General features: G+C 46.6%; 1 protein-coding gene and 1 long non-coding RNA gene across 2 annotated transcripts in view; one reads left to right on the top strand and one right to left on the bottom strand.

The window, feature by feature from the left end:
• Positions 1–21,833, top strand: part of SHISAL2A (shisa like 2A) — a 62,531-nt gene that overhangs the window by 615 nt on the left and 40,083 nt on the right. The window lies entirely within an intron of this gene.
• On the bottom strand, positions 153–9,974 carry LOC146026876 (uncharacterized). The gene is made up of 2 exons (XR_014454569.1): positions 9,136–9,974; positions 153–4,035 (listed from the first exon to the last, which is right to left on the bottom strand). It is a non-coding gene; the product is annotated as an uncharacterized LOC146026876 (long non-coding RNA).

Genomic DNA, 21,833 nt, shown 5'->3' with positions numbered 1-21,833 from the left:
GGTACTTGTAGTTCTGAAGAGAATCGATCATACGCCGATGTATCGATTGTCTGATCTATTAATTACCTTATTTGACCTCAGTGTGAAGACCCCTTAGAGCTCCGTGAGAGTGTAACCTCATATGATATGACCAGTAACGATGACCACTGATACAAGGTTGAACTCTGATTTAATGATGACGAAAACAACATATTTATACACAACAAACGACGCTGGTTCAATTACATGATTGGTTAATATTTGGTGCAGAGGTAGGGAAATAGCAGTGTCTTTGTGGGGTGGCTTATACATCGCCTTGTGTAGTATTCGTTAGTTATGAGAAAGCACAGAATGTACAGTGTCTAAGGAAAGTAACAAAGTTTATGATAGCAGCGAGTACTGGAAAAGAGCCAGGATATAACCACCTTGAAATCAGCAGGGACAGACATAGAGAAACAAGATGGCTGATTAACCCTTCAATGAAAACAAGATGGCTGATTAACCCTTCAATCCCCTCTTAGAATCAATGTCCTTTTTAGACAATTTGATTCTTGTAGATGGCATCTTGTTTGGTACGATGGATTTTAACATATTCACTATAATCTTCTGGTGAGGGAAGGCTTTTGGCGAGATCAGTGTACATAGCAGGTGTTACATTATCCAGGTACTTGGAACCAATCTTCTTACATATGGGAAAGACACAATATCCTACTATCATAAGTACAATAATTATAATGAGAATAAACATGCCTATTTGTGTTAGTGCGTGTTTCCAATCGTTTAGCCATCCAAACCAGCTACTCCAGGGGTCCGTGACACCTGAGTTCTTCTTGAGTTCGATGGATAAATCTTCTAGATGTTTAATAGCTAGGGTAGTTTTCCCATTAGGACCTGTGTTGTCTGGGATATAAGTACAGCATCCATCAACCTTACCTATGTACACACAGGTTCCTCCTTTCTCGGCAAGCATCATATCTAAAGCCATACGATTCTGAAATGTCATTTGTGATGTAGCTTCCAACTGTTCAGCAATACCTTTCAAAGCGTCCCTAGTATCATTAACGAAGCGCTGTTGATTATAATATATGTAATTTATCCAGTTCACATTTTTATTGATGGTTACCTGGGGAAACAGGGACTCGAAGCCGGCAGCGACCTCATCACGAGCCTTAAATTCTTTAGGAACTCCCCGGGGAACACCAATAGTGTCTATGTATATGTGTGGATCGAAGCTTTCCTTTGGAGCTTCTCTTTTGTTTCTGGAGTTTGTGTTAGGTTTATCTGTGGGAGGAGGCTCAGGCAAATCGGCTGGGAGAATGTGTATGGGCATAATGATCTTTGCCAGGGCACACTCTCCTTTCCAAGGATTATCCAGCTTTGTCCTGAGTCTCATGTCTCCACAAATAAAATAAATATCTCCCAAAGATTTCTTCATGGTGGGTATGGTGATATGTCTTCTTTCAGCACAATACCCATCAGGAAATAATTTCAATTGTACAACATTTTGATCAGTACTATTAGAGAAATAACAAGTGTAATTACCGGGGTAAATAGTTATAGTACTACCAGGGTTGGTATTCTTTGTCATAATGGGGTATTCCTTTTTCCATTGTTCACATTTGGCTTCTTCTATTACAGTGTCAGTGTATAAACTAAAAAAGCATTTATCCTGTTCAGGTGGTATGTGTATGGGTACAGTACCTAAATGGGGTCTGGACTTTCCACACACATAGCAATCAGTTTGATTAACCTTGCGGGCATTATACTTCATCCATTCTAGCCAATAATTTACGTCAGATAACCCAGTCTCTATGGCTATAGTCATAGGCGTGCGCAAGGGGGGTGCCGGGGGTGCACAGGCACCTCCTAATCATAGCTGAGGGATGGGGCTTTCCAACGAGCCCAGCCCCGTGTCTCTAGCCCCCTGGGAACCGGAGATACTGCCAGGCAAAGCTGGAACGTTTTCCCTATAGGATAACATGGGACCCGCTAATTCCGACCCCCACCCAGTTCAATGGCTGCCAGTTTCCCCTTCGGCATCACTGAAGCTCGAGGTTGATTTCAGTCGAACCCAAATCGCTGGGCCTTCAATCTGATACCAGGCGGATCCATATGGATTATTTGATTCCAGGGATATTGAGGTTAAACCGTTTTTTTTTTTTTTGTTTGTATGTATGTTTGTGTGTAGGTATACTATGTGTGCGGGCGGGCATTTGCCCCTGGGCACTTGGGGTACAAGTGTCCAGTGCCCACCACAGCCTCCTTCCCTTCTGAGCGGCTGACCAGACGCTGCCCGCCGCTGACAGGTAAAGTAGCTTTAGTGTGCGGCGTGCAGCATCCAGCCAGCGGCCCAAAAGGGAAGGAGGCTGCGGCTCCGGTGGGCATCTTATAAGAAGAGTGCACAGCGCTACCCGGAAGTGCGGATTCACGGGAGCGCTGGTGTGCAATGCGCACCCCCAGCAATGAGCATGAAACTCCCCCTGTCAACTAGCATTTAACCACCCCCTTCCCAGGGAGCATGTGACTCCTTGCAAAGAACATTTCACATCCCCCCCCCCCCCCCATGGCATAATCTGTAATGGCCATCACAGTCTGAGGCGTAACGTGTAATGGGCATCATGGTGTGAGGCGTAACATGTAATGGGAATTACACGTACAACGTGTAATGGGCATTATGGAATGTGGTATACTATGTAATGGCTGTGTGATGTGTAATATGCATGTAAGTATGTGTTAATTTTTGGCGCGCGCCTTCGACGTGCACAGTCCCTATTGTCCCTGTTTTAATAATATTTTTTTAAGCCCTAACATAATGTGTAATGGGCATTACGGTGTGTGGCATGTGTGATGGGCATTATTGTGCGTGACATTATGTCTAGTGTGTTTCATTATGTGTAATAATAGGAGATGATGAACATGCCCAGTAGATAGTGATGGACACGCCCCCTCCAATGGTGCACCCCCTAATAAAACGGGCTGCGCACGCCTATGGCTATAGTGTCTTCGTAAGTGGGGTTGTTAATGGCTAACATTTCATTAAAAGTAGTGACATGTGGTTTAAAGAATGATGGTGGTGTTTTAGGTTTTACAGTGGTTTTGAGGGCGGTGTATTCTGGGTTATCATACATGTCTTTTAAATGAAATCTTCCCCTTGGGCCCCCGCTTTCTCCTGATTGATATTTACCCATGACATATAGTCCGGCATCGCCGGGGGCCGGGTTTTCTAGGTTAATGATAAATTGGCTATTGCAAGTGCCCTTTTTTCGTAGGGACATACGGGTTAGTAAGGATCGACCATGGGACCATTTCTGGAGGCCAACATCGGGGTGATATCCCCAGTTTTGGCTGATATCAAAGGCAGTGGTATCTGCTCTAGTGTTCCACCCAACAGCCCCCCATGAGTTGCAAGAATCTCCCCAGTAAGTACTAGTGACACAGATATATACGTGACTTACAGCGTGTGGTGTGTGGTGGATGTTACACAGCCAGGGCAGCGGTGGTTCTCCTCGATTCCCGCCTTGATTGTTTGAACAAGATACAATATCACAATAAGAAAATATAAAAGTAGCGACAGTCGTGCTAGAAGAATTATACCAGAAGGTAAAGCGTCCATCATTTTGGGTTATATCAACTTCAGCAAAACAATTATAAAGAACAAGCCCGAGTAAAATCACTAGGGCTAAGGTGGGGGGAGTCATATCCTGTAGCGTCGTCCTCGGCTTCAGAATGTTGTACCCCTGATTCCTCGTCACCTCCAGCCGGCAGGTCTTCTCCAGGTTGGAGGTCAGAGCCACTGGCCCCCGTTATTACCTCTCTCGTCCCGTCTGTGTCAGTCTCGGGATCGGTGTCGACCTCTATGTTGACGTGTGGTGGAGGTGGAATTTTCTTCACTCTGGATGCATGGATCCACGTTGGTCCTTCGTCGGTGAGGACAGCCGTCCTGGTAACCGCGACCACTTCTGTTTCTGGACCGTAGGTGAAATCTCCTGGATGTTTATTTCTGGGTAGGATCTTTACAACGACCTTGTCTCCAACCCTAAATGGGTGAGTGGGTATCTGTGGATGAGAAGGATTCTTAAAGATAACATTTTGTTCAACTTCATTAAGTTTCTGTATTAGGGATCTGACATACTCTTCTCTTATTATTTCTAAGTCTCCTTCTGTGGTAACTAAAGGGTTCTTTGCCCAGGGAGTGGGGAAAGGTCTGCCCATCAGTACTTCAAAGGGGGAGTAACCTAGAGTCTTTTGTGGAGTCATTCTCTGTGGGTGATATGGAATGTGAAACTTCCATTCTATTTGCAGTGCTTTGACTAGTTCTGCTGTGACTTTGGCTGTGAAGGCTGAACCTTTATCGCTATTGATTTAGAGCGGGCATCCTCAGCGCGGAATGATCTCTCGCGTGAGTATGCGGGCTACTGTTTTTGCATCTTCTGATTTAGTGGGATAAGCTTCTGGCCACCGAGAAAACATGTCGACAATGACCAGGGCATATTCCTGTCTTCCTGCATTATTGATATGTGTAAAATCGATTTGCAGGTGAGTGAATGGAGTGGTTGGGTATTCTAGGTGCTGGTGTCTTGCTTTGTCTGGGTTATTTGGGTTGTTTCTGAGACATATTATACATCTACTGATGTATTGTTTAATGAGATCTTTTGCATTAGTAATGTAGAAATCATTGGAGAGGAGTAAAGTAGTTGTTACTATACTATGGTGTCCTACTCCGTGGTAGTGTGCTATGAACAATGATGCACTGGTTTGGGGTATACATGGTTTCCCCTCTTTGCAGATTAATCCAGTCCGTGGATTCTTCTGCAGTATTGGATATGTCCAATCTGATAGATCTGAATTAGAGGCAGCAGCCTGTAATTCTGTCAGTAGGTATGTATCATCTAACGAAGGAGGCGAGATGACAGCAAGAGTGAGGTTATATGTTGCTATAGTGGCAGCACGTTTAGCAGCGGTATCAGCAAGAGCGTTGCCTTTGCTGATATCATCCTTTCCTCCAGTGTGTGCTTTACAATGAAGGATGGCAATTTGAGATGGTAATGTAATTGCGTGTAAGAGATCTGTGATGAGTTGCGCATGTGATATGCCTCTCCCATCAGCGCCAGTGAAGCCTCGGCGTTGCCAGATCATACCATGATCATGAACAACTCCGTAAGCGTATTTGGAGTCTGTGTAAATTGTGACAGGTTTGTCTTTGTAAATGTGACAAGCTCGAGTGAGTGCAATGAGTTCTGCAGCTTATGCTGACTGTAAGGGGACTGTCTTTGCTTCAAGGGTGGTGTTTGGAAGTTTAACCACTGCATATCCTGCCTGGTACGTGTTGTCATTGGGACGGCTGCAGGAGCCGTCAACAAATATTATGTCGGCATCGGGGATAGGCACAGTCGACATGTCTTGTCTGGGTGAAGTTTCTGAGTCAATTGTCAGAGTACAGTCATGTTGAGGCGGCGCCTCGTCGTCAGGTCCTTTAAGACCTAAAAGTGCGTTTAGTACAGGGACAGGTCCTTCTGTGTTTGTTGCGTATTTTACAGTGAGAGAAGGGTTCCCTAGTAGGAGTACTTCATAGCCGCTGAGTCTTTGGGCAGACATGTGTTGTGTGTGTAGACCTTTGAGGATGGAGAGGACATTATGTGTGGTATGTAACACAGTAGGATGTCCTAATGTAAGTGATGTGGACATCTCAACAACCATTGCACAGGCAGCCAGTGCTCGAAGACAAGCTGGCATTCCTTGCACAGTGACAGGCATTACCTTTGAGAAGAATGCGACTGGGCGCATTTTGCCTCCATGAAGTTGGGTCAGTACACCCGCCATAGTTGTACATGTGTCCCTTGCAAACAAGTGAAATGATAACATATAGTCCGGGAGACCAAGCGCGGGACTCTGTACTAACATTTCTTTCAATTTTTTAAATGCAGAATACATTTCATCTGACCATTGTATAACCTTGGGTTTGTCTTTGAGTGTGCATTGTCTCAAGATATTATCATAGTAGGAACAATCAGAGATCCACTGTCTGCAGTAACTTACCATACCCAAGAAAGACAACATATCCTTCTGGGTAGTTGGGGTGACCAGGCCCAATACAGACTGTATGCGTTGTGGACTGATTTTTCTTTCTCCCTCAGAGAGTACAAAACCCAGGTAATTGACATGCGTTTTACACCATTGCAATTTTTCTCTTGACACTTTGTGTCCACATTCTGCTAACCAGTTTAACAATGAGATTCCATCTAACCGGCTGGTCTCCTCGGTGACACTACAGAGAAGCAGATCATCTGCATACTGTAGCAGGACAGAACTATGGGGGGGGTGCCATGGAGCCAATGTGGCTTGGAGGATTATGCTATAGACCACTGGAGAGTCAATATAGCCTTGGGGTAAACGACACCAGGTTAATTGTTTACCTTCAAATGAAAAAGCAAAGAGTAATTGGGTCTCTGTGTCTATAGGAATGCTAAAAATGCGTTTTTCAAATCTATGACATTAAAGTGGGTTGCGTTTGCAGGGATTGCTGAGATGAGTGAATTGATGTCAGGTACTATGGGTGCAATAAGAACAATGAGATCATTTACTTTTCTCAAGTCTTGTACGAATCTAACAGAGCCATCGGCCTTAGCAACAGGTTTGTTAGAGCGTATGATAACTGGGTCAGTCAGGTATGTGTCAGTGGGTATCCCGTTGATTCCCATTGAAGGAGTAGTCTTTTGCAGTTCACCATCATAGTTAAGAGAACACAAAACACTGGTTGTTGCCCCACTGTCTACTAGAAAGGACAGTTTTTTATCATCAACATATAATGTGATGAGGGGTGAATCTTCCCAATGAGTAGTGAACTGTGCAAAAGATGGGATACCCTCCTCCGGGCCCCGTCAATGTGCAGGGTCAGACCAGTCCACTCTGAAACGTACATGGTCTTGAACTGATGTTGAGTGTGGTCTGTATGGTCCCTGTTGGGGTCTGGGAGTGTAAGGTTGTTGTGGTTTCTGGGGAGGGAGTGGACAGTCCCTAGCCCAGTGTGTATTCCGGCCACAGTTGAAACAAGTTGTTTGTCTTGGTACTGCACCAGTATTGTTGTAATCTCTGTTGTATGGAGGCGCACGGGGTGTTGGACCCTGAGGGGGTCTATATGGTCTTTTCTGGTTATTTTGTGGGATCCCCCTATTTGGTCTATTTGGTGGGCCTCTGTTATTATTTTGGAAGTTGTGAGTAGAAGTGACGACAGTCTTCTTCATATCAAAACATCCAGCAGATTCTTTTTCATATAAGTGCTCACTAAATTCAGTGAGTTTGTCAGATGTCCAGGTAGAGACATTCTGTTTGACTGGCGTGGAAATGGAGGGGTGTAGGTTATTGGTAAAGGTGGAAATGAGTAAAGGGAATATTTCAAGAAATAGTCCCGTTTCCTCAGTCCAGCATCTTTTAAATCTCTTCCAAAATTCAGTGACTGTAGGTTTCTATTTACATGAAACTGCAATAGGCAGCGATGTTCAGTGCTAGGGAGAGAGAGGCCAATACTGCAGCTTCCCCCTCAAACCCCCCTCTTCCAGCAAAGACACAGAAGCCCAGCAGGAATCCGCCGTACACCCTGAGAGCTCAATAGAAAATAGATCTTTCAAAGCTGAACTGGTGTACGGTGATTTCATTCCACATGTCAGTTATCTCCTGTGCTTTGTTAAGGGGATAGTCTGCAGCTGTTTACTATATTGCAGGGATCGGGGTATTAATACTGGGGACTTGATTCCAGTCCCATCTATTATATTGTCCACCTCATGGATTAACAAGGTAATAATTTGTGGGCAACATACTCCTTACATATTTCACTAAGTAATGGGGGTGGATATTTGACAGTAGTTTTACTTTGCTTTGAACCCATGTTTACTATAAGTCTGTCTATGATGTCTTTGTGAAAATAATTTCCACTTCTTTATTTGTTGTTGATGGGTATAATCTTCACTATAGTCTAAGAAATATAATATGTCAGATTTCTCAGGTAATTTTTGAATTTGTTCTATTGATTTGGGACAGATAATTGGATAAGTGAAGAGATTAATCGGTATTGATGTCACAAAAGGTGGATATGGTTGATCAATGTATTTCTGAATAACGTCAGTGCGCAGATGACAGCCTAAAACAAGGACTGCTTCCGCAACAGTGCCGCTAGGCAGAGATGTAAGTGTAGATTTGAATCTTATGAGTTCACTATTGGCAGATATTAACTTTGGCCAATAATCGTCTCTTTCAGGGTTATGGTACCAGAGTACTATACTACACTGGCAATCTAAACAAGTTCCTATTTGTGGTGTTCTAGGATGTGACATATATGACTATAATATGAGAGCGTGAAAAATTCAAAGTTTACAGACTAGGGACGCTGTCACAGAAAGGCAGGTATAACCTATAGCAGCAATCTGCGAGAGTTAGTCTTTGTCTGTTCACTTTTAGAATTATGTATTCACTTTAGACATCTCATAAAATTTTTAAATGTATAATAATTTTGTTAGTGGAAACCACAGACTGTCTACGTGACAGTGGATAGAGTCCAGTGGTTTTGTTGCTGAGAACTGTATGTGAAGCCTCACGTTGCGTTACTCCGAGAAGGAGAGCATAAAGTCCGCAAGTCTGTTGGCATACAGTAGTCAGATTAGACAAATGGTGAAGTTATTGTGCGTGAACTTACCAGCCGCACGGTTTACAAGGAAATACAGATATCACGAGTGTGTATACTCACCAATCACACAGGGATATTGAATGAAAGAAAAACTTATACTTTAAGACAATACAATAAAGACAATTGGCCAATAAAGAATGGGCGTTCAAAGTGAGGTACTATTTAGACTAAAGACCCCAGGTCTCCTTCGTACTCCAAGTACGGCATCTGATCCTAGATCAGGTTATGTGCACAAAAATAGAAGACTTTAACTTCTATGATAGAAGACTCTAACTTCTATATAAGACATTCAACATACCCCAGGCATGGTGTCACAGGTTCAGGATCGAGTATGTCCGTAACCTCACAACAGATTCAGGCAGACTGTAAAATCTTTATGACATCTGTGTAGGAATGGACCTCGCATCCCGGTGGCCGAGCCCCCACTTGAAGAGAATCGATCATACGCCGATGTATCGATTGTCTGATCTATTAATTACCTTATTTGACCTCAGTGTGAAGACCCCTTAGAGCTCCGTGAGAGTGTAACCTCATATGATATGACCAGTAACGATGACCACTGATACAAGGTTGAACTCTGATTTAATGATGACGAAAACAACATATTTATACACAACAAACGACGCTGGTTCAATTACATGATTGGTTAATATTTGGTGCAGAGGTAGGGAAATAGCAGTGTCTTTGTGGGGTGGCTTATACATCGCCTTGTGTAGTATTCGTTAGTTATGAGAAAGCACAGAATGTACAGTGTCTAAGGAAAGTAACAAAGTTTATGATAGCAGCGAGTACTGGAAAAGAGCCAGGATATAACCACCTTGAAATCAGCAGGGACAGACATAGAGAAACAAGATGGCTGATTAACCCTTCAATGAAAACAAGATGGCTGATTAACCCTTCAAGTTCCACCTCAGAACTGCTTAGATATACCACAAATGTTGTGATAACTGCGTATTACATGTTTATTGGGATGTGTAACTGTGCACTTCGATGTACTGGAGGAAAAACTCAAACATACGGGCCTTATGCACTAAGTAATAATGAGAAGATCGATAAAATAGCAGCCAACCAGCCCCTAAATGTCATCATGTCAAACACTTGACAGTCAGGAGCTGATTGCTTATGAAAGATGTTTTACTGTAAATAGCCAAAACTCATTCATAGATGGGCTCCTAATATTATCCCCACAACAGTATACGGTATGTTTTATGCACTGACCCAGGGGTGCAGATATGCCAGACAGCAGAAGCCGTGCTACACCCCTGCCATGGAATATTTCACTCTACATACAGGGACTTCATCTCCCTGCACCATGTGCTGTATAATACCTGCGTACTGCAGGCAGACCCACATACAGGGACTTCATCTCCCTGCACCATGTGCTGTATAATACCTGCGTACTGCAGGCAGACCCACATACAGGGACTTCATCTCCCTGCACCATGTGCTGTATAATACCTGCGTACTGCAGGCAGACCCACATACAGGGACTTCATCTCCCTGCACCATGTGCTGTATAATACCTGCGTACTGCAGGCAGACCCACATACAGGGACTTCATCTCCCTGCACCATGTGCTGTATAATACCTGTGTACTCCAGGCAGACCCACATACAGGGACTTCATCTCCCTGCACCATGTGCTGTATAATACCTGCGTACTGCACGCAGACCCACATACAGGGACTTCATCTCCCTGCACCATGTGCTGTATAATACCTGCGTACTGCACGCAGACCCACATACAGGGACTTCATCATATTCCTGCACCATGTGCTGTATAATACCTGCGTACTCCAGGCAGACCCACATACAGGGACTTCATCTCCCTGCACCATGTGCTGTATAATACCTGCATACTACAGGCAGACCCACATACAGGGACTTCATCTCCCTGCACCATGTGCTGTATAATACCTGCGTACTCCAGGCAGACCCACATACAGGGACTTCATCTCCCTGCACCATGTGCTGTATAATACCTGCGTACTGCACGCAGACCCACATACAGGGACTTCATCTCCCTGCACCATGTGCTGGATAATACCTGCGTACTGCACGCAGACCCACATACAGGGACTTCATCTCCCTGCACCATGTGCTGTATAATACCTGCGTACTGCACGCAGACCCACATACAGGGACTTCATCTCCCTGCACCATGTGCTGTATAATACCTGCGTACTCCAGGCAGACCCACACACAGGGACTTCATCTCCCTGCACCATGTGCTGTATAATACCTGCGTACTACAGGCAGACCCAAATACAGGGACTTCATCTCCCTGCACCATGTGCTGGATAATACCTGCATACTACAGGCAGACCCACATACAGGGACTTCATCTCCCTGCACCATGTGCTGTATAATACCTGCGTACTCCAGGCAGACCCACATACAGGGACTTCATCTCCCTGCACCATGTGCTGTATAATATCGGTGTACTGCAGGCAGACCCACATACAGGGACTTCATCTCCCTGCACCATGTGCTGTATAATACCTGCGTACTGCACGCAGACCCACATACAGGGACTTCATCTCCCTGCACCATGTGCTGTATAATACCTGCGTACTGCACGCAGACCCACATACAGGGACTTCATCTCCCTGCACCATGTGCTGTATAATACCTGCGTACTACAGGCAGACCCACATACAGGGACTTAATCTCCCTGCACCATGTGCTGTATAATACCTGCGTACTACAGGCAGACCCACATACAGGGACTTCATCTCCCTGCACCATGTGCTGTATAATACCTGCGTACTACAGGCAGACCCAAATACAGGGACTTCATCTCCCTGCACCATGTGCTGTATAATACCTGTGTACTGCACGCAGACCCACATACAGGGACTTGATCTCCCTGCACCATGTGCTGTATAATACCTGCGTACTACAGGCAGACCCACATACAGGGACTTCATCTCCCTGCACCATGTGCTGTATAATACCTGCGTACTACAGGCAGACCCACATACAGGGACTTCATCTCCCTGCACCATGTGCTGTATAATACCTGCGTACTGCACGCAGACCCACATACAGGGACTTCATCTCCCTACACCATGTGCTGTATAATACCTGCGTACTACAGGCAGACCCACATACAGGGACTTCATCTCCCTGCACCATGTGCTGTATAATACCTGCGTACTCCAGGCAGACCCACATACAGGGACTTCATCTCCCTGCACCATGTGCTGTATAATACCTGCGTACTGCAGGCAGACCCACATACAGGGACTTCATCTCCCTGCACCATGTGCTGTATAATTCCTGCGTACTGCACGCAGACCCACATACAGGGACTTCATCATCCTGCACCATGTGCTGTATAATACCTGCGTACTACAGGCAGACCCAAATACAGGGACTTCATCTCCCTGCACCATGTGCTGGATAATACCTGCGTACTGCACGCAGACCCACATACAGGGACTTCATCTCCCTGCACCATGTGCTGTATAATACCTGCGTACTGCACGCAGACCCACATACAGGGACTTCATCTCCCTGTACCATGTGCTGTATAATACCTGCGTACTGCAGGCAGACCCACATACAGGGACTTCATCTCCCTGCACCATGTGCTGTATAATACCTGCGTACTACAGGCAGACCCAAATACAGGGACTTCATCTCCCTGCACCATGTGCTGTATAATATCTGCATACTACAGGCAGACCCAAATACAGGGACTTCATCTCCCTGCACTATGTGCTGTATAATACCTGTGTACTGCACGCAGACCCACATACAGGGACTTCATCTCCCTGCACCATGTGCTGTATAATACCTGCGTACTACAGGCAGACCCACATACAGGGACTTCATCTCCCTGCACCATGTGCTGTATAATACCTGCGTACTACAGGCAGACCCACATACAGGGACTTCATCTCCCTGCACCATGTGCTGTATAATACCTGCGTACTGCACGCAGACCCACATACAGGGACTTCATCTCCCTGTACCATGTGCTGTATAATACCTGCGTACTGCAGGCAGACCCACATACAGGGACTTCATCTCCCTGCACCATGTGCTGTATAATACCTGCGTACTACAGGCAGACCCAAATACAGGGACTTCATCTCCCTGCACCATGTGCTGTATAATACCTGCGTACTACAGGCAGACCCAAATACAGGGACTTCATCTCCCTGCACTATGTGCTGTATAATACCTGTGTACTGCACGCAGACCCACATACAGGGACTTCATCTCCCTGCACCATGTGCTGTATAATACCTGCGTACTACAGGCAGACCCACATACAGGGACTTCATCTCCCTGCACCATGTGCTGTATAATACCTGCGTACTACAGGCAGACCCACATACAGGGACTTCATCTCCCTGCACCATGTGCTCTATAATACCTGCGTACTCCAGGCAGACCCACACACAGGGACTTCATCTCCCTGCACCATGTGCTGTATAATACCTGCGTACTGCAGGCAGACCCACATACAGGGACTTCATCTCCCTGCACCATGTGCTGTATAATACCTGCGTACTACAGGCAGACCCAAATACATGGACTTCATCTCCCTGCACCATGTGCTGTATAATACATGTGTACTGCAGGCAGACCCACATACAGGGACTTCATCTCCCTGCACCATGTGCTGTATAATACCTGCGTACTACAGGCAGACCCAAATACAGGGACTTCATCTCCCTGCACTATGTGCTGTATAATACCTGCGTACTGCACGCAGACCCACATACAGGGACTTCATCACCCTGCACCATGTGCTATATAATACCTGCGTACTACAGGCAGACCCAAATACAGGGACTTCATCTCCCTGCATCATGTGCTGTATAATACCTGTGTACTGCACGCAGACCCACATACAGGGACTTTATCACCCTGCACCATGTGCTGTATAATACCTGTGTACTGCACGCAGACCTACATACAGGGACTTCTTCTCCCTGCACCATGGGCTGTATAATACCTGCACACTGCACGGAGACCCACATACAGGGACTTCATCTCCCTGCACCATGTGCTGTATAATACCTGCGTACTGCACGCAGACCCACATACAGGGACTACATCTCCCTGCACCATGTGCTGGATAATACCTGTGTACTGCACGCAGACCCACATACAGGGACTTCATCTCCCTGCACCATGTGCTGGATAATACCTGCATACTGCACGCAGACCCACATACAGGGACTTCATCTCCCTGCACCATGTGCTGGATAATACCTGTGTACTACAGGCAGACCCACATACAGGGACTTCATCTCCCTGCACCATGTGCTGGATAATACCTGCGTACTACACGCAGACCCACATACAGGGACTTCATCTCCCTGCACCATGTGCTGTATAATACCTGCGTACTACAGGCAGACCCAAATACATGGACTTCATCTCCCTGCACCATGTGCTGTATAATACATGTGTACTGCACGCAGACCCACATACAGGGACGTCATCTCCCTGCACCATGTGCTGTATAATACCTGCGTACTACAGGCAGACCCAAATACAGGGACTTCATCTCCCTGCACCATGTGCTGTATAATACCTGCGTACTGCACGCAGACCCACATACAGGGACTTCATCACCCTGCACCATGTGCTATATAATACCTGCGTACTACAGGCAGACCCAAATACAGGGACTTCATCTCCCTGCATCATGTGCTGTATAATACCTGTGTACTGCACGCAGACCCACATACAGGGACTTTATCACCCTGCACCATGTGCTGTATAATACCTGTGTACTGCACGCAGACCTACATACAGGGACTTCTTCTCCCTGCACCATGGGCTGTATAATACCTGCACACTGCACGGAGACCCACATACAGGGACTTCATCTCCCTGCACCATGTGCTGTATAATACCTGCGTACTGCACGCAGACCCACATACAGGGACTACATCTCCCTGCACCATGTGCTGGATAATACCTGTGTACTGCACGCAGACCCACATACAGGGACTTCATCTCCCTGCACCATGTGCTGGATAATACCTGCATACTGCACGCAGACCCACATACAGGGACTTCATCTCCCTGCACCATGTGCTGGATAATACCTGTGTACTACAGGCAGACCCACATACAGGGACTTCATCTCCCTGCACCATGTGCTGTATAATACCTGTTTACTACACGCAGACCTACATACAGGGACTTCTTCTCCCTGCACCATGGGCTGTATAATACCTGCACACTGCACGGAGACCCACATACAGGGACTTCATCTCCCTGCACCATGTGCTGTATAATACCTGTGTACTGCACTCAGACCCACATACAGGGACGTCATCACCCTGCACCATGTGCTGTATAATACCTGTGTACTGCAGGCAGACCCACATACAGGGACTTCATCTCCCTGCACCATGTGCTGTATAATACCTGTGTACTGCAGGCAGACCCACATACAGGGACTTCATCTCCCTGCACCATGTGCTGTATAATACCTGCGTACTACAGGCAGACCCAAATACAGGGACTTCATCTCCCTGCACCATGTGCTGTATAATACCTGCGTACTGCACGCAGACCCACATACAGGGACTTCATCACCCTGCACCATGTGCTGTATAATACCTGCGTACTACAGGCAGACCCAAATACAGGGACTTCATCTCCCTGCACCATGTGCTGTATAATACCTGTGTACTGCACGCAGACCCACATACAGGGACTTTATCACCCTGCACCATGTGCTGTATAATACCTGTGTACTGCACGCAGACCCACATACAGGGACTTCATCTCCCTGCACCATGTGCTGTATAATACCTGCGTACTGCACGCAGACCCACATACAGGGACTACATCTCCCTGCACCATGTGCTGGATAATACCTGTGTACTGCACGCAGACCCACATACAGGGACTTCATCTCCCTGCACCATGTGCTGGATAATACCTGCATACTGCACGCAGACCCACATACAGGGACTTCATCTCCCTGCACCATGTGCTGTATAATACCTGCGTACTACAGGCAGACCCACATACAGGGACTTCTTCTCCCTGCACCATGGGCTGTATAATACCTGCACACTGCACGCAGACCCACATACAGTGACTGTATCTCCCTGCACCATGTGCTGTATTACTGTCCTGTTTACTACACACAGACCCACATACAGTGACTGTATCTCCCTGCACCATGTGCTGTATTACTGTCCTGTTTAGTACACACAGACCCACAACAGTCATGCCCTTATATTAAGGCTGAATCAAACAAACTGAATTCTCTCATAGAGAAATTCTGAGATGGGGGCATGGTGTTTGAGGGGCTACACCCCAAAAGTGACTGAGGAGAAATTTGGTATGAATGCATAGAATCATCACCTGGTGTTGCATGCCAAATTTCAGGGTAAAATAGTAAATATTGAGGAATTGGGAGTAACCTATACTTTCAACTGTCAGTTTTTTTCTGCCACTTCCTGTATGAGGAGATTTTTGGGAAGGCATAACTAAGGGAAGAGGAAGAATTAAGACTTGGGGTTTGTTTTATTAGATAGAGCTTGTCCCAGTGTAGTGCCTTTTGGGGTTTAGGTTTTTCAGATAGTTAACGGCAGTTGGGCATGAGGAGAAAGTGGGAATCAGTCTCGTGCAGGTGGGTACACACGGTGCAGTGGACTGTAGTGGGTGTGACACATGATGAAGGAGACTGTAGGGGGTGACACACAGTGTGAAGAATACCTGACTACCTTTTATAACTACTCTCTGGGAGAAGCCCAATTTGCGGGATGTAGGCAAGTATGAGGTGAAGCAGACTATAGAGGGCATCACACGTGACCTTAAGGGGATAACACACAGCTTGTACTCACTGTAGAGTGCAGGGGACTGTGAGTGAAAGCAACACACGGGACACAAGACTGTGGCTGGTGTGACACACAGGGTGTAGTGACTGTAGGGAGGTAATACACAGGGTGCAGGGGTCTGTATAGGTGGTGACACACAGGGTGCATGGGACTATATAGGTGGTGACACACAGGGTGCAGGGGGCTGTATGGAGGGTGTCACACGGTGCAGGGGACTGTAGGGGGTGACACACAGGGTGCAGGGGACTGTATAGGTGGTGACATAAAGGGTCCAAGGCATTGTAGGGGGGTGACACACAGGGTCCAGGGGACTGTAGAGGAAGTGACACACAGGGTGCATGGGACTGTATAGGTGGTGACATGCAGGGTCTGTGTGGGGTGTGACACACAGGATAGAGGGGACTGTGGGGGTGACACACAGGGTGCCGAGAACTGTAGGGGGTGACACACAGGTTGCAGGGACTGTAGGGGGGTAATACACAGGGTGCTGGAGACTGTATAGGTGTTGATACGCAGGGTCCATGGGGGTAGTGACACACAGGGTGCAGGGGACTGTATAGGTGGTGACACACAGCGTGCAGGGGACTGTAGGGGGTGATGTGCAGGGGACTGTAGGGGGTGACATGCAGGGTCTGTGGGGGTGTGTGATTTTTTTCAGATTCCATGGTAAACTTCTGCACCCTGCATTACCTACAGTCCTATGCACACTATGTATTGCTGCCCCTCTCTACAGTCACTGCACCCTGTGTGTCACCCCCTTAAGGTCCCCTTTTCCCTGTGTGTTGACCCAATACAGTCACCTATTTAATTAGAATCACAACTGAGTCCCAGTCCCAGTAAAATATGAAGACAAAAGCATACAAAATTGGAGTTTATATGTTGATATTTTTCATGTTTTTTTTAAGGCAACAAAGTAGTTTGACCAAAGTTAAAAGTATAAGTAATTCTGTTTGGTAAATAAAAATATTTTTTTTGCATTTTGCACAAAACAGTGATGTTATACGAACATTTTCATTAAACATTTAAAAATTCCGATGTTTATTCTTACAGTGAAGTTTTAAATTTTTTGAGTTAAATAAAATAAATTGAAAAAAGCATTGAAATTCTATAGACAAAAAACCTTACGGTTTCACATCTCTTATATACAGTAATAGCCCAGAACTGTCAATCTGTGAGTGTCTGTGTAACGCTGGGTGGAGTTTGTCCAGAGTCCTACACATACTCACAGAATGACCCTGGGCCAAGACCGGACCATACCACCACTCACAGTCACAGCACATTAAAACATTTTTACACAACACATCCCCACAGCCCACACACATACAATAACATGTCCCCACAGCCCACACACATTCATGCATGCATAGCACTTGCCTGGGAGCTCCAGACAGACACTTAGGCTGTTCCGCTGACACTCTGCCCACTGGGAGGAGCGCACAGGCACCCTCCCCTGCCATTGGGACCATCCGCACACTGGCGCCCATCCTCACCTCCGCGATGACTATTCCCCACCCTTCTCTCCTGCACCGCTGACACGCTCACTCTCCCCACAGGTATGCCCCACTCTCCTCTCCTTCACTGCGGTGTAGATAGAACTTCACTGCTCGGCAAAGGGCTCTGTGCTATCCACACAAAACCTTGGCGAGTGAGACTCTGCCCCATCTCCAGGCATGGCTAACCTGGCATCTACCCCATCAGGGGCATCTGTGCTTTGCCATATCTGTCTTGGCTACAAACATAAAGCCAGCGGTGAATGGCATGTATGTCATGCCATGTTACATCCACATTGTTGCATGTTACCTGCATATGATGCAATGTCCGTCACCTGATTCTGCTACAGGTCACCTATCATGTGCAGGGGGTGGGGCCTCATTCAATCTTCCCCACCTGCGGTACACATGCACCCATCCCTCCCCCACCCACACCACCCCTGCAACTGCCCCGCACCTGATACTTTCCCACGCACACCACCACCAAGCACCCTCCCCCCACATAAGGTACCCTTGCACCCGACCTTCACCCACGCAATGGAGCCGTTTACAGGTTAAGTGGCGGATCAATGTGTTCCTTGCACAATACAGATATGGTACGCCATTACAGCCTGTGGGTAAGTGCAGATTCAGCACTCAGCTGTCACTCACACAATGGTGGAGCTGCTAAATCACAGATTTGTGTGCTCATTGGAATACACACATGCAGTCTATACAAAGGTCAAAGTGAAAGACAAAGCTGCTCGGATGAGGTAATAGTGCTGTTGATTGGAGGGAGGAGACAGACAGTGGCGTAATTTGGGGTCTGCAGCCCCAGCGGTGGCGGGGCTGTGGACCCCAAATTACGCTGGTGGAAAGCGGGGGCCGGAGATGACAGGACGCGGTAAGCAGGGTGGAGAGGAGGAGAAGAGGGCAGATGAGAGAACACCAAGCCCCAGTGCTCACCTCCGCCGGCTATCATCCCCCGCCGTGTCAGCTACCAGCTTCCCCTGATCCCCGTGCGGCGCTGCCACCACTCCGCTCGATCTAAGGTGCCGTCTGGCATTTAGGGGGGGGGGGGCGCCAGATTTTTTGGGGGCAGTGGGGAGCAAAATTGCTATTACGCCACTGGAGACCGAGCAGTGTGGATGGGGGGACAAAGCAACACAGATGGGTGGAAAACAGTGGTGGGGAAGGGGGGAAGGTTAGACAGAGTAATGAAGTGTTGGGAGGGGAGACAGAGTGCAACAGATAGGGTAAAGAGAATGGTGCAGATGGGGAAAGACAGTAGCACAGATGGTGGGGAGGCAGAGTGGTGTGAATGGTTAGACAGTGCTATGTGGATGAGGGGAACAGAGCAGCACAGCTGGAAAGAAACAGTGGCATGGATGGGGGCCAGAGCATCATGGAGGGGTTAAGTATTTCTACCTACCCTTGGGAGTGGCAGTTAGGCCTAGTCCTTGTGGTGTTGGCTAGGGCTGACATCCTACCACCCCCACCTCACAGGCGATAGCCCTAACAGTGACCTCAATACTTACAGTACCTATGGGATGCCGCAATGTCAGCTAAATGAGTGGGGTAAGAGTGGTGTGGATAGGGGGAGATTATGCAGAAGGGAGACAGAGTGGTGCGGATGAGGGGCAAAGATGCAGATAGGTTGAAAACACTGGCATGAAAGGGTAGAAAACTGGTGAAGAGTGTGGCAGGGTGATGTTGAAGAGGGAAACACTGAGCAGCGCAGTGAAAAGAAAACGGTGGTATGGACAAGGCACAGATGGGGAAAGTGCAGATAAGTTAGTACAGACTGGCACAGATGGGAGAACACAGCAGTAGGGTTTGGGGCAGATAGAGCAGCATGGAAGCGTATAATGGATGGAAGTGTAGATGCATAGACTGTAGATGGGTTATTGTAGCTTTAGCAATTAACCAAATGTTTGAGGGAGGTAAATGTATATACTAAATGAGATGGATGTATGGAAAGAGAAGGATGTTGGAACAATAGCAGAAAAAGGGGGGGGGGGGGTTATTGAGCAGCGCTAATAATTGATTAATGAAAAGCAGATTGGTTAGATCTAGTATAAGATTTATTAAACTTCTAAAATGACATGAAGCCAGTTGTAGGTATCAAATAATACAATAAAACATTTCAATGTATCTCACCACACCCAACAGAAGGTATTGTATTGACCAGGAGAGTCCCGATTGTGCAAGTCCGTGTGGACAGGAGAGTACCCAATTGGGCAATGTGGAGGGAGGACAAGATGGATGATCCAGGAGTGGCCCAAAGATGGCACAAATTACCAGCTCCAACCGCTGACTGTGGTAAAGCGGGGTGATGTCCTTATCCTCTAGTTTCCATAACCCTTGGGTTTGTTTGTATCCAAAATGGAAGTTTAAGGAGAGTCCAGGTGAACGGGTCTGCAATCCCAGAGTCCTGAATGGTGGGTGGTTAGGCAGGTGAGTTCCTGACCGGTTTCGCTACTCCAGGGAGCTTTATCAAAGGATATTTGATGTACGGGAGTATCTGGCTTAAGTACCCTGTGACATGGGTCATGTGACCAGTTAATTAGAGCAACCAATCTATAGGTAAAAATAATCATATATAGCACTTAAGTAGGAGGCAAAGGACTATCTAGGGACAAAACTTGCAATATACTGCTAAGAAGGTTAATTTAATTACAAGAGTAAATCGAAACAAGTAAATAAATAGAGAGTACCAATAATGACAGCGTGCTGTATTTAATTTGTATATATTTGTTGTCATGGCACCGGAGTTTTCTGGGTCACAGACTGACCAATCTGTAGAATGAAAACCCGATCTGCTTCCGGGTGGCGTGTCAGTGCAGGAAATGAGATGAAGAGAGGACAGATGAAGCCGTATACTGCCGCGTCATCGGCACTTCCGGGTCCCGGAACTAACTAGTGTCCGGGATTCATTAGGGGTGCCGCGTCATCGCCACTTCCGGGTCCCGGACCCAGACTGACGTCCGAGACTCGCCAGTGGTTTTTAACAATTTGGGCGATAATGCTTCTGGGTCATAGACCGTCGACCCGGGTGTAAACCAGATGTTAAGATGTGTATTTAGTTAGTTATCGAATTGCTATATTTTGCTTTCTCCGGCTACAGTCTTTGCATATTAAATGCCAATGTATATGCGCAACTTTAGGAATACTTAATGCCACACGTTAATTAACTCCGCTACTTAATATTATTAGTAATAATACTTCAATCCTAATGGAATCTCTCAGGTTAAATAAATATATAAATGTAAAGGAACTTAAATATTATGAATACACATACATATAGGAACAGAATGATCTCAGACCATGATTATTGATGATCAGCTATATTGTAGGCAGACCTTTAAGGAAGAATTAAATGGGTCCAGATAAGATTTATATAACGGAGTTCAGTTCTACCATCTCGTTGAGACCTTCTGGGTGGACAGAATTCAGCAGGTGCATCCAAAAAAACTCTTGTTTGCATAACCTGCTGATGTTGGAACAATGTGGGAATGTTGTGGTGCCCGAATTGGATGGGTGTGGGCGCTGAGTGGGGTGGGTGCACCACATAACTGCTTAGACCAGTGGTTCCCAGCCCTGGTCCTCAAGTACCCCCAACAGTGCACGTTTTCGAGGTCTCCACACAGAATCACAAGTGACATAATTAGCTCCACCTGTGGATCTTTGAAAATGTTCCTGAATAATGAGTGCACCTGCTGAGTGACCTGGAAAACGTGCACTGTTGGGGGTACTTGAGGACCAGGGTTGGGAACCACTGCCTTAGACCATCAGTTGCATAGACTGCATGTGTGTATTCCAATGAGCACACACATCTGTGAATTAGCAGCTCCACCATTGTGTGAGTGGCAGCTGAGTG

This window comes from Crinia signifera, chromosome 8, assembly GCF_055691185.1.
Source record: "Crinia signifera chromosome 8, ASM5569118v1, whole genome shotgun sequence".
Lineage (NCBI taxonomy): Eukaryota > Metazoa > Chordata > Amphibia > Anura > Myobatrachidae > Crinia > Crinia signifera.
Note: the sequence above shows the minus strand (reverse complement) of the source record. Positions and strands in the feature narration are given on the sequence as shown.